Source organism: Babylonia areolata, chromosome 12 (genome assembly GCF_041734735.1).
Source record: "Babylonia areolata isolate BAREFJ2019XMU chromosome 12, ASM4173473v1, whole genome shotgun sequence".
Classification (NCBI taxonomy): domain Eukaryota; kingdom Metazoa; phylum Mollusca; class Gastropoda; order Neogastropoda; family Buccinidae; genus Babylonia; species Babylonia areolata.
In genome coordinates, this window is record NC_134887.1 from 32999922 (window position 1) to 33000586 (window position 665).

A 665-nucleotide genomic window follows, 5' to 3' on the forward strand; every position below is an offset into this window, starting at 1 on the left:
CAGAGAGACAGACAGAGGAGAGAGACAGAGAAGAGAGACTGACAGAGAGACAGAGAAGAGAGACAGACCAGAGTGCACCATCCTGCCTCCACACCCAAACCACGGACCTTAGACAGAGAGACTGACAGAGAGACAGACAGAGGAGAGAGACAGAGGAGAGAGACTGACAGAGAGACAGACCAGAGTGCACAATCCTGCCCCAACACCCAAACAAACCACGGACCTCAGACAGAGACAGACAGACAGACAGACAGACAGACAGACAGACAGAGAGAGAGAGAGAGAGAGAGAGAGAGAGAGGAGAGTGACAGAGAGAGACAGACCAGAGTGCACTGTCCTGCCCCCAAACCCAAACAAACCACGGACCTCAGAGAGAGAGACAGACAGAGAGAGACAGAGGAGAGAGATTGACAGAGAGACAGACAGAGGAGAGAGACTGACAGAGAGAGACAGACAGACAGAGCAGAGAGACTGACAGAGAGAGACAGACGGACAGACATAGAGACAGACAGAGGAGAGAGACTGACACAGAGAGACAGGCGGACAGACAGAGAGACAGACAGAGGAGAGAGACTGACACAGAGAGACAGACGGACAGACAGAGAGACAGAAAAGAGAGACTGACAGAGAGAGACAGACGGACGGAGAGAGACAGAGGAGAGTGA